This window comes from Pleurodeles waltl, chromosome 5 (genome assembly GCF_031143425.1).
Source record: "Pleurodeles waltl isolate 20211129_DDA chromosome 5, aPleWal1.hap1.20221129, whole genome shotgun sequence".
In the NCBI taxonomy this organism is placed as follows: domain Eukaryota; kingdom Metazoa; phylum Chordata; class Amphibia; order Caudata; family Salamandridae; genus Pleurodeles; species Pleurodeles waltl.
Genome location: NC_090444.1, coordinates 785865928 through 785879467, shown reverse-complemented (window position 1 = coordinate 785879467; position 13540 = coordinate 785865928). Strand labels below are relative to the sequence as shown.

At 42.9% G+C, this 13540-nt stretch overlaps 1 protein-coding gene across 1 annotated transcript in view; it reads right to left on the bottom strand.

Annotated features, from left to right (window-relative positions):
• RNF217 (ring finger protein 217) overlaps window positions 1-13540 on the bottom strand; it is a 466037-nt gene that overhangs the window by 172474 nt on the left and 280023 nt on the right. The window lies entirely within an intron of this gene.

Genomic DNA, 13540 nt, shown 5'->3' with positions numbered 1-13540 from the left:
ATGTCCAGAGGAATTCTAGTGTGGCAGTAGTGGCTGTCCCAAATCAGTTCTTAGAAAATTCACCCAATTTGGATGGCATCACCACCTGCACATCAATGTTCACATAAGGCCTCTTTGGAAATCCTACTTGGGAAGGGAAATAAATTACACATACTGGAAATCCTTATACTATATTTTCATTAACATTTTACCTACCAGGGTCTCAGCCTTGTAACAAATCCCATAAACAGAGAAATGATATATAGAAAGAGTGAAGTGAAACATTTGCCAGAGCAAAGAGTGGCTGAAGCCTGCTTAACCGGCCTCAATCCTCGTTAGACCTCCAAAATGTAAGGATTCGAAGGCAAGACATCTGTGAAACCGTGTGGGCAAAGCAAGGTTCCAAAACATACTTATTAGGTATTTAGTCACTAACATCCCTATAGAGATTAAGCACATTGGAAAAGAAAAGATAAATGACAAAAGACCCCAATTGCCATACCCATTTTGCCACCCTTTTTTGTTTCAAACTTGTTATAACATATAAAAAGTAAAGTCAGGGAACTATGTTATGTCATGCCGTTTAGCAGCACACACTATCACCCAGGAGGGTATCCTGGCGCAGAGCAGGTGTGTGCTTTGCCATACCTAGGACTTAGTGAGACCACTCGAAAAGCCTAGCATTGGTCAATGTTCCAACAGATGTCTCTCTAACCACGCAGTTCTGAAGCTGCACCTCCATTCTGTTCTTAATTTATGGTCGGTGTTCTCAGAAGCGGTCAGTGTTTTTGGCTCACATCATTCTGCACATACAATTCCTTTACTGAACTTGCATCTCATTTGCCTGCTTAGCCATGCTGGGTCATCTGAGGCCTCACAACTCCTACTCTAGCCTGCTACTATGAGGTACCTCAGTCAGCATGTCTCCTTCCTTCACCTGCCTGGTTCCACACGCTGAGCAACAAACGCTGTCCTGCCTTAATCTGAGGAAAAGATCCCTAAACTGAATGTCCGACTACACCAGCCAGGTCTCGTGTTGCTTAAGTGACTGGAGTTCTCTGCTCTGTCTTAGCTGTCAGGAAAATGTTTCCTTTGGGAGTCCCGTACTCCTATAATCCACCCAATTTTGCTTTGCATTGCAGCTGATCATTACAGTGGCCTCATGCCCTTTCGTCTTCCCAACATCGCAGGGATGCTGCCTGCTTGGTGTTGCCTGCTGCTGGCTGATCATTGCATGCATTCCTCCACTGGTCCATGATAGGAGTCCTGGAGAATTGCGGACTAATATTCACTGCCTGCATTGCCTAATTTCATTGTCTCTTTTATATGCTGGTGTGCTACATCTATATTCCACACATAGCCATGTTGCAGACACTAAGCTTAGAACTGTGTTGTAGCTCTCGTACCGTTCTGGCCTTTCTGGGGCTCAGGAGCTCCTTAAGGCATTCACTAGTTACGTGCCATCTTAGCTGCAAGTCACTCCTTTTTAGGGTCGAGCGCACAAGCGCTCCACCCCTGTTGTAATCTCTCTTTGGGTTTGTAGCTACGCCCATGTCACACCTGTCACTTTCATTGGTTCGTGGGCTTGCCTTTTAAAATCCGCTTGCTTTTGTTAGTGAAAAGCATGCATACTCCATGCCTTTTCCAGTGTTTAGCCCTCCTCGAGCGCACCGGCCAACTACTGAAAACTTACGAGGCTCCATGTTTTCAGCCTGGTTTCTGCACTACTTTATCTTTTCATATTCCACACAGTGCGATCGCTGCGTTTTACATAGCGTGATCGTACTCGTTTTTTATTTTTTTATTTCAGCGTGATCTCACTGCGTTTTACATAGCGTGATCACACTTGTTTGTTTTCTTTCAATTTGTGTGGCAAGAAAAGTCTGGTTAGGAGTTTACAACGCTTATAGCTCTAACTCAAGCAAAGGCAAGATCCGTTGCATTGCAAATGCTTGTAAACTCTGGTTCTTGCCCTGTGAAAGATATACGTTTTATGGGGGATGAAACACATGAAGCACAGCTTTCTTACATTGTTCCTAGGTACCCTAACAATGCCAGTGTTTGAGTCACTTGCCCCAGCATACAGCACTCCAACAAGTAAATCAATTGTGCTATAAAAGTCAAACAGCTCAACATTCCTATCAGTCACTCAGAGTAACAAGTGATATAAATTTCACGAGGTCAAATCCTCCAAAAGTAACAAACAAAACGTTCGTAATGTGAAATGGTTTTGCAAATCTTTTTTATGACATACATTATTTTATTTGACATTGATAGAGAGCAACGTGCTATCCCCTACTGCTTTAAAGCACGATAGTGGTTTAGTACTAAAAAATTGTATTCTGTCTGTTGGATTCATGAATTGACATGTAAAAATGATAATGTGACCCTAGTCATCCAGGGCATATTATATCATGTTTTACTGGAGAATTTGGGTTGTCTTTCACACTCCTGGAGATGGTGCGTTGTAACTTTTATACAACTAAATTCAGTGATCACAGAGCGCTGAATAACAAAAAAAAATAGAAACAGAAAAAACTAAACGAACTACAAAAACACGGAATGCCATACTCAATAAGGTATCTGTAGCAGTACTCCACTAGTTTACAGATTGACCTGTGCTAAATATTACAGGTTGTTTTCAATTTGGAACGTTATTCCCGGGATCAGTGTAATCTCAAACTCGACACATTTATGTTCTGCCGGTACAAGCAACGTCTGTGCCAAGAACAAAAAATATGTGGCTATTGCCTTGCACGGCTAGATTCTTAGGAAGGGGTGAGTAGTTGTAAAACACAATGATGTAAAAAGATTTTCATTGGCCAGCATCAAGTTTTTTTTCCTAAATACCATTAAAAGGGTTGAAAATGCGCCACCCTTGCAATAAACCAAGCCATTTTGTTTGTTTTTCATAGAATTTGAGTTAAAAATCCAGGCCACCAGAAGAACACTGGCAAACCTGAAAGTTCCATATGTGAAGGAACTGAGGTCGGTTCATTTCCGTAGCTGTCACTGTCTTGTTTTTGGGAAGAATTGGCTTTGCCAATGCCATTGGGTGACGCTGTACGGCAATGAAATGATGATGTGCAGAACTGCTCAAAGAAAAAAAAAAGTGTGGTGAAGCAGCAGTGGCCGCGCCATTTAGTAGGCACACAAATGCTTGAAGACATGCACATGTGCATTCACGCCTACAAAATGAACCAAGTATCTTTTTTAGAGTCGAGCCTGCCAGTGCATGGGCTAGCACATGCGTCTCGTTTGCGAGACTCTATTGTATACAGTAAAGGGCTTGGAGCCCGCCCGGGGCCTACCATTTGTCTGCTTCTGCCTCTTCTTTATAGCCATCTTAATTTGCATGGGCTGCCGAAACGTCACTTCCGCCGCTTGCTGTGTAGCAGGGCCCAAGCGCAGATTGATTTAATTTAATGAGTGTCCGTCTGCTGCTCCCGATGCGTTTTAGGAACTATTTTTTTCTGCAAAGGGAAATGCCACTTGACGCTTGATTTCTACAGAGTTTACTTTGCAAATGGCTAACGTCAGCAATGCGCTGTGTTCCAAGAAGAAAAACTCTAATCAAAGTCGGGCATGTTTAAAACACTTTCTTCACTGGTCATCAAGAGCTGTGGTATACAGCTTCACAGAAGCAAACATGCTGCTCCAAGGCCCATGGCTTCCAGTCCCCCACTTTCTCATGCTGTTAAAGCTTCTAGGTGGGCAGTTTTTACATTGTAAGCAGATAAAATGCAAGAGTCGAGAGAAAATGCTGTAAACAACAATCCTTCGTAGACTCAGTTCCCTGAAGGCAATTTTAATACATTTTAAAGTAGCATGGCCGACAGCATATTCTGGTCCTATTTTTTCAAGAGCACAGTGATATCTTCTTTAACGATACAGACATACAGTGCTAGGTCTTTTTATGCTCCGATGGACTCGGTCTTTGTAGTTTCCTTCATCCAGTCAGTCTGTGAGATCGTTCTCTTCTGGGTTGTTAGCATTTGAACACTTAAGTTGAAGGAACTTTGTTTTTGGATCACTTAAGCTCGACAAAAAGAATGCATCATGATAGTCCCTTGTTCTCTAGTAGCCGTGGGACTGTCGGTGTTCCTCTGGTGTGGACTGCTTGACTTTCTTTTGTTTCTTAGTGTGCCTTTATTGTGGCTCTTCTTATTTAGCGAACACTTTGCCAGGAACCATGGACTTGGGTAATGTCATAAAAGTGAATTCATTATGTTTGCCAAACTCTCCACTGACCCGACACTGAGAAAGCACTACAATGGTATAATAATGATAGCACTATACAACGGTTTATGGTGACCAGATGAATCTATGCCCCAGGGGGCAGCAGTCCTGCAGACCTGGCATTTACTATAAAAAGCGATTCCTTCTGGATAGGAGAAGATTGGTCTGATTCCATTCAGCCAATCACACGGCACACCTGAAATTAATTCCTGGCAAAAGCAAAGTCCAGGACTGGTGACATATAGTCACCAGGTTACTCTACCAGGGCTTTTTGTGTGTTACAAAAAGTAGGGACCTCTAAAGGGGAAGTGGCCTATATAATTAGGAGCATGGCTTAAACATGCTAATTTGTTGTGATTCATATAGTGTGCCAGCCGACTGATATTTGATACAAGACTCAGTAAAACATGTGAAATATAAACAGTGCCCTGCAGTGTTGTTGCTTGCCGCCTCTCATTCACACAAAAAACATTAACAAAGCCAAATGTCTCTAACGTATGCAAGAGCTTTTTGGCTTGTCAATATTCCTTTAGCTGCGGCCGCAGAGGACCATGGCTAAAAGTAAAGAAAATAAAATTGCTATGACACGCTGGCTGTGATATTTTTCTTTTTTCTTTCTTTACTTTCAGACATTTTGCACAGTGGCCACGCTGCTGTGCAACATGGCTAAACAAACATTGTCAACCCGAAAGGATATTGTATATAACAGACCTATTGCCTTTGCCAATGCTTTTGTTTTGTTTTTAATTTACCAATTCGAGATAGATCATTGAATAAAAAAACAAAAAGAAGCAACACAAAAAGCAATTTTTTATGGCAGACGGGCCCCTCAAAAAAATGAAAAATAAGACAAGCAGTAGGAGGGGCAATGTAGGAGTTGCTGGGGGAGCAATGGGGAGTGGGTGGGGGGAAGCAATGGGGAGAGGGTGAGGGAAGCAACGAGTGGTCAAGCAAAGGGGAATTAGCATATGAGGGAGGAGCACACAAGGGATAAAGACACAGGGAGCACAGGAGAGGTAGGGGGCTTGGCAGGAAAAGAAACACACGACAGTGTGCATCATGAGGGAGACAAACACAGTGTGGAGGGCAGGTATTTGGCTGGGGAGAAGCACACACCGGAGAGCTGGAAAACACATGAACTCTCGGGGAGTGCTTAAGCAAAAAGAAAAAAGTAGATCCCTAAAAGTGAGAAGTGGGAGGATAGAAACAAGACAATCAGAGATTGTAAACAGGCTGTGCTGCAGGGAAGGAACAAATACAAGATAGACAAGCTGGGACAAGGAAAGCCATTGAGTAAGAAGCAATCAAATGAGAATGACAACAAAGCTGAACAATGATGAGCAGTGCGGGGGTTGTAAGCCCCTGCAAGTTCTTGGTAGGCCTGTAAAAGGTCTTTTACAACCCAGACAGCGTTTGCTGTGTGGTAGGCTCTACCTAAAAAACAATGCCGTTCCTCCTAAGCTAAGCATCTTTCAAAAGAGGATGGGCTTAGGAGAAGTTGTGAGGTGTCAGGCCACAATTATCAACGTTAGTAAATCAAGGGCTCATGAACCTGCAAAATAATCAATTTGTGCCAGAGGCTGTAGGTAGTGGGCCTCAGCACTCACTTTTGAGAATGTATTTTTCATTATCAGACTTAGGCCTAGAGTAAGAGAGAGCAAGGTTGAAAAAGTACACACAAGAAAGGAGGAAAAGCATACTAGGAAAACAGTTGTTTTTTAAAAATATTACTTGTAACACATTGTTCAAACTAACACTTCTCATCTGTTCTTTAGTTATGGGCAACTTATACACCAACTTGTTACTTGATCCATATCATTGGGACAGGCATAAAGAATGGATCTGCTGAACTTTGCTGGCAACTTCACATGTATACAATTAATAATAACTCAAGACCAACTGAACAGGTTTGCTGCGATGTTGCCTGCAGGTGCCAAACACTTGCACACTCTGAACCATGACATCTTATGATGTGAATGATATAAAGGATTAACATAATGTAGTGCATCTTGGCAAACTGCACTACTTAACACCCATACTGTCCAGTGTAAATCGATGATGGTAGCTCAGTTCTTCCATGCAGGTCTCTGACTCTCCTTGCCCATACCACTTACCTTCCCCAGATCACAATATCTGAGACTGGATGACTTCCTGTCACAACCCGTAAAGGACACTAGTTTGAGAACATATGAAAAAACACCTAGAAACACAATACTGAGGCATGCTGCGATAATCAACGCTAGCAGCGAAATTATAAAATGCACTCTAGCTCTCATAATCCATCATCCATCACCCCGTCAAATTCTTTATCCCATAAAACAATAATCGCAACTTGGCGGTCAACCTGCATGACGGGAAAACACTTCCCACATAAACTCAAACCAAAACGGATTCCAACCACACTTTACACTCTAGATTGCTTTCCGTGCAGGCAAGTGCTTCAGTGCCCCACACGAGGGCAGTGTTACACAACAATCACAATACACTACATTTATTGTTTCTTTCTTTGTACTACATATTTCCAATTGTGCACTGCATTGTTCTGCTTAGCGCCTTTAGTAAATACTTGAAACAAAAAAATGAACAGTTTTTTTCAAGGAACCGTAAACCCCACCAAACTATGTGATGTAAAACAGTTGAATCGCAGTGTTGCCCTTAAGGGAAGGGGTCTGGCGCTCCAGATGTGAGACAGGCCAGGCAGGCCAGTCCCGGCTGGGCTTGGTAATATCTGTGCAATGTGGTTATTATTGTAATACCGGTGGGGTGATGGATCCCTATTCGGGGGGGATTACATGAGAAGTCTCTTCAACACTGTGAATATGCATACGTCTTTGTACTCGATAAATCGCAATGTTCATTTGCGTTTTTGTTTTGTCTTGCACTTTCGGTGGAAAATGCTAAAACACGTTTTTTTTTTTTTTTAAAGCAGTCGAATGCTTAGGAATTACGAGTCAACAGGACGAAACCTTGAATTTGGTGACATTCGTGAATCTTTCACAGGCTGATCTGGTTTATGATGCTACTGCAATCCCGCAATGGTATTATGGGAGGATATACAGCCCTTCTCACATGCATCATGCCACAAGCACATACTAACTCAACCAAACGTGCAGGTCCGAAGGTAATCGCTTCGGACACAATGCAAATATGCTTCACTACCGATAGTTCTATACAAGTAACATGTAAGATAAGATAATGCACCTATTTTTATACTCCCTACATGTAAACATTCTGTGTATACCGCACGCCGCGATCAGAACCACAGAACACTCTTTATTCTGGATACCGGTATTAATTTAGCACTCACGATAAGTGCCAGTTTTAGGATGGCCTGGGGTACAGTAGCCATGATGTTTCCTTCAAATGGCGCCTGTTATTAATGACATGCAGGAAAATCACTGGGGGCATAAGAACTGCAAACACAGTCTGTTAAAACAGTGAAATAAAGCTTCAGAAATGACTGGGAGTCGGTGGCAGGCGCAGTAAACATCCGTGTGAGCCCTCAGGACATAAGCATATAACACGGATTGACAAAGCCAAAAGCACAAGTACTCCTTCACGGATCTGCAAGTCTGTGTGGGGATGACTGAAAGCCAGAGTGAGTCAATGGGGCCCAGAAAGGAGGATTGGTGTAGGGACACTGCAACTCAAAAGAAAGGCACCTACGGGGTGAGGTTGGCGCAGTCACGACCCCAAACCGGATTCAGCAGTCGGGTGCCTGTAATTGGAGTGCTGCGTTCGCAGTGAGTGGTCGTTGCTGCAGTGCCCCAGGGAAGAATCTTAACGTAGTGCGTTAGGGGTCAGTGTGCCACACCAGTGGCGGTGCATGGCTGGGGGGGCGAACGCTCTCCCCTCTGGGGCAGACCTGGTGGAGTGGCCAGGGAGGAGCTAAGCGGTGGAGGGAGAGAGCCCTCAGGGTCCCCAGTGAGAATCCCTCTGTGGGCAGTGTAATAGTGTGCCCCCTCTTTCATCCATGTTTTCTTAGACTCTATGGTTGGAAGGCAGATGAGCTTTCTGAGCAGTGAATACGCAGCAGCAGAGGAGCACTGATGTGGCAAACCTAGCGGATCCCAGGAGGGGTGTAGGAGAACCTAAATTTCTGAGGGGGCAGGGACAGCCTTGGGAAATTCTCATTGACACTATAGAAGGTGCCTGTTGTCTAAGAGCCACAGGCTTCGATAAATATATACAGTCGCATAGATCTGATGTGGAATAGCAAGAAAGAAGGACATATAATCATAGTCTGTAAGTATGCTTTATTGTTAATTACATCCTAGAAAGCAATTAGAAAGTTTGTGAAAAAAACATGATACTTGCTTCTTTATGTATGCACTGTGCAACAAGGGTGGGAGAGAAACAAGAGAAGAATAAACAAAATGTTCATAGCGACATTCATAAACCTCAAAATGTAACTGGATTAATCAGAAACTATTCTTTCTGCTGCAGGCAGTTATAAATCCTGCACTTATATTTGAAAAAACAAATATGTTCTTGTGCCATTAAGGATGGAGGTCAGATTCTTTTGCTGTTGTCTGTATATCAAATGACTCCATTATCTCTTTATATATTTTGCATATGGTATGATTCAGTCTTTTCTGGGATATTGTTGGCCTTTGTGTATTCTCCCAGACAGTAAGGCAAGATGGGATTAGATGTTGACAGGATGGGAGGGACGGAGCTGTTCCCTGGCCCAATTACATCTCTAATGGGTTGCCTTGGCAGACTCACCAAGTACTTGACACCAGTCTATTGTCACCCCAGACCCCTTGTAGTCTGGCAGGGGAAGGAAGGAATTCCAGAACTAGATGTGGGGGGAATCTAGAAAGTTCTCCCACTTCAAAGGCTGGCACCAGCTATAAATATTGAAATCTCAGATCAACTCTTCAATACACTCCTGGAACTGTGGAAGACTACAGAAGGACTGCGTTGTACTCCAGGGTACTACCTTGCTGCTTTAGGTATGCTTTGTTTCTCAGAGGACTGCGATGCTGCTTGAGGCATGCCTTGTTCTCCGGAAGACTGCCCTGTTGTTTGAGGCATGCCTTGTTCTTGAGAACATTGTCCTTCTTCTTGAGACCTGGCTTGTTGCTTGAAAGAGAGAGGACCATCTCTTTGAATCAAGGACTACCAGAGCGACTCTAATGGTCAGGTGGCTGCCATCACTTTATGGGCTACAGGGACAAAGCAAGCTCCAGGGGCCTTATTGCACCTGCCCAGCTGGCCTGCTACAACTGGCCCTTCCTGGACCTGCAACTGGACCTGCCTGCTCCCTGCTGATCTCTACTGGAATGAGTTCCTGATCCCAAAGAGGTGCCCCTCCACCTCCCACCCCAAGTCCTGACCCTTGGCTGGCATTAGTTGAGCTCCTCCTGTGAAATCCTGATTCTTTGAACTCTGCGTGCAGGTCTCTGAGGAGGTAACCTTTTTTAGAAGGATTAACCTGATCCATGTATCCGGCCCACACTCCATTGTGTTGAGTCTGAATGTTTGACTTTGTCCCGGTCTACTGACCTGATAGCCATGGTTAGAGCTTTCTGCTTCTTTGTGCTATTTTTACGTAGACCTTTAAAATTGCATATACTCCAGTGCTTAGATTTTTGTCATTTTGGTCTCACTTTATTTACTACATTTTATTCTGTTTTCTAAACTGGTGTCGGGTTTTTCTTGTGTTGCGTTTTCACTTTACTGCAGTTTGAGTGCTCAATAAATACTTAACACAGTGCCTCTGACTGCTTTGGCACCAAGCTACAGGAGGGTTTAGCACAGGTCAATTTAGTGACTTCTGTGGTTCACCATGACAAAGACTGTGTTTGTTGCTTCAGAAGGATTTTCACCCCACTCAATCAAAAACCCAATTTCTTACAGTATCCATCATTCAATAACCACCTACTACCCCGGGCCTCTAGAAGAGGCTTGTCAAAAAATAAAACCCCTCACAAACAAGGCTATCTTTGACCAGACCTCCAGCTGGCAATCCACTAGCATAAGAAGACAGCACCACTCCATTAAACATGGTCTTGTGTGTATGTTTTAGCCAAAGAACTATAACATTTCTAATCCTAGCTTCTCCTTTTTTAATGAAAGTATGATGTAATAAACCCTGCATTAAAATCTGCACAATGCTCCCAACAGCAGCATTTGTCCAAAAGAGCAATCTCTGGGCATTTTCATCAGAACCTACCACACCATAACTACAGTGCTGTGGAGATGAAAAACAATTATTCCCAGCCTCCCCACTACAAAATTGTGCGCTCATGGTCAAAAATAATTTCAACATATAACTCTGCTGCCATTTGCTTTAACATTGCACAGGAGGGTGAGTGAGAATACTACCACAGACAGCTGAACTGTATTGCTTGCTCTTCTGTTGGCGCAAAGTGGAGATCAGGGCACTGTATGCACTCAATGCAGCATAAAATATAAAACACAATACATTTTTAAAAAAACTTTTCTGTCTATTTTGCTGGAAAAAATAGTGCAGATGGATGTCATGAGTGTAGAGTGATTACAAACTAAAAAGCTGAAGATGCAGATAAATGTGACAAAAAATATGCCTTCTGAATGTGATGCTCACAAAATGAGATGCACAGTGCGTGTGTACTGGAGATAGATGCTTTACAAATGTGAAAAGCCTGATGTGAAAGAAAGAGATATATAAAACCTAGTATGTGAGATGCCTTCAAAAACGAGATGCTCTATGTGTTTGTGTGTGTGCATGTGTAATATGTTCACAAAAATGAGATGGAGTGTGTGTGTAAGAGACCATATACCATATGTCGTGAGATACTTTAAAATAACGAGAAATGTGGCACCGGTTTGTGAGATGCTCACAGAAATTCAGTGAGTGGTGCTTGGTTCATAAGCAAATCTAAGGTACAGGCTTTAGTTCATAGAATCATTTGAAGCTTCATGGTGTCCAAGATATTCTTTTTTGAAAGGTACTCTAAGATTATTACCACTCCAGGAAAGGTGTGCACTACGTACAATTTGAATGTGTTGTGCTAAAAAATATTTTGAAAGCACTGTAAGCAATTAAACATTGAGCAGCAAATTTGTAACTTTTGATATAACATTTGAGCAAATTTACTTTCCTGCATCAATAGGAGAGAGTAGAACTGCATCATATCTACTAAGATATGACCCCTGTGTTTGAATTGACAAACGTTATTGTAAGGCTACAGTTTGGGGAATTAATGTGTGAGAAAACTTTAACAAATTAATGCATATACATAACCATACCAAAGATGCGGCCAATCCTCGCAGCAGGCCTGCAACGCTAATGCAGTGGGCATACACACGGTGACTGAACAATGTTTAGAGGGTCAGAAACCTGGATGCACACAACACCCATATTACTCACATTCACACAGGTTCTAGTCACAACTGGATTACTTATTTGTCCCGAGGGAAGACTTTGTGAGGGTGCTAAGGGTAGAGATATTGCTACAGTTTTTATCAGATCATTCTCTAATCTAGTTGACCATAGGGATTTTAGCTGGCAGGTATACAGACAGTGGTGACTCCACCACAGGTGGTTACAAGTTGTTAAGTTTCCTGAATATGTTCAAGATAAGATAGATGTTTATATGAAATTGAACTCCACCAGGGATACCCCATGGCATCATACAGGATGGTATGTAGGTGGTCATTTGGGGCAAATCTATATCATACCTGGCAGGCAGGAATGGTGCAGAGAGCAAGAACAAGCAGCCCTTAAGGAGCAGATAAAGTCCTTAGAGCAACACCGGATTACATCTCTGGAAGTAGAAGGGCGGCGCCTGTTGGCTATGACAACCATAGGATTTACAAATCTGGGGACAAGACCAATTGACTGGCTTGGCAACAAGGTAGTAGGGTCTAGATCTGTACTGAAGATAACGGGTTGTGATGAGAATATACTCTACAATGCACAAGGAATACCTGGCCCTTTGGTGAACTACTACAAAACAGTCTACCAGTCACACCAACACAAGCTGATTGAAAGGTAAATTCCAATAGTCAAAGACCTGATAATGCCCTAGCTTTCCTTGGCCTACAAGACTTCAAGATCAAATTAAATTCTCCACTTACAGAGGAGGAATGGCCAATAGCCATGCGGGGCCTGGGTCCTAACGGGTTCCCCATAGAATTTTTCAAAAAAATATGCTGCTAGCCTAATCTATGCTAGATATATTCCTGGAGGTCCTCCAGGCAGAGGAATTCCCCCTGATATTTGTGGTGCTACCATACTGGTGATTCCCAAGCCTGCCAAACCACTTCAGAGGTGTGCTTCATACAGGCTGATTTCCCTAATCAACATGGAGGCTAAGGTAATGCTGAAGGCTCGGACTAATAGATAGGGAAGTGTGGTATGGGCTCTAGTTAAAAAAAAAAAAACGGACTTCATGATAGTCAAAGAAACAAAACATTGTATTTGTAGACTCAGTACCATGAATACTCCTTCCACAATGGCATTGTCTGTGGAATGTTGTCACAGGGAGTTAAATGGATGGGAAGAAGTCCACTAAAGAAACACCATTATGACATTGGTCCTGGCTTAGTGAAACATCTCGGTTGCAGAGATTTAGAATTTGGAACAGGCTAGAGATCTTGAAGTTGAGTGATGTGTGGGCTGATGTTATCCTATGGACAACTGATGGCTTCCTCTATTGTAACCAGGAGAACCACAGTGAGGGGATCCTGAAACGAAAGTTTTGCATTGATCCCATTATGAAGCTGAAAAAACTGGAAATCACACCTAGGAGACAAGGGGGCTTAGGTAGAGGCTGAGAAGACAGCTAGACAGTTGGTGACCCCGGCTTGGCTAATAGTCATCCAATTTAAGTACTTCCATAGGGCCTATTACAGCTCAGACAGATTGAGGTAGATGGAGAAAGGCAGGACCGAGACAGCCTTAGATGTAAGTCGACTAGACGGACTTTGCTGCAAGTGATTTGGGACTGCCCCGTCATACAACCTTAGTGGGAGCCAATGGAATCAATTCAACATTGGTAGACCAGGCACATCTGGAACAAATTAAGCCTGGTGGGATGTTTTTAGGGGCTGCTGTCATACGAATTAGCCCCGGAGCATATTTCTACTTGCCTTTGTCGTAGCTCATTCAGACCAAAGGTTATGAGTATTTTAGCAATGATGCATGTAAACATGACTCGTGATGTTTGTTAAAATGTAATTAAGATTATGAAAAGCTGAAAACTCAAACAGAGAATTCAAAAAAAGAATACGCCAATAGGTGGAGGATGAATGGGTGACTGCACTGATGGATGAATGGTAGAATAAGAGAGAAAAGAGTCGCAAGCCTCGGTAAATGATTACATGAATT